Below are 215 nucleotides of genomic sequence, written 5' to 3' on the forward strand. Positions count from 1 at the left end.
ATATTACATTTGGATGAAACAGAATGAAGAAGAAAAAGAGAAAAAAATCTTTATTGCTGTGTTATTTTGTTTATTCATTGACATATATTTGCTTATTTGTTTAGCTGATTATGTGATGCGTATATATGCTTAGTTTTTTGTTATGTATTTGATTATTTTCCTTGCTTATTTCCATTTAATCATAATTAATATTGGGTGTCATCCCCTTCCCCCCC

Source organism: Penaeus monodon, chromosome 32 (genome assembly GCF_015228065.2).
Source record: "Penaeus monodon isolate SGIC_2016 chromosome 32, NSTDA_Pmon_1, whole genome shotgun sequence".
NCBI lineage: Eukaryota > Metazoa > Arthropoda > Malacostraca > Decapoda > Penaeidae > Penaeus > Penaeus monodon.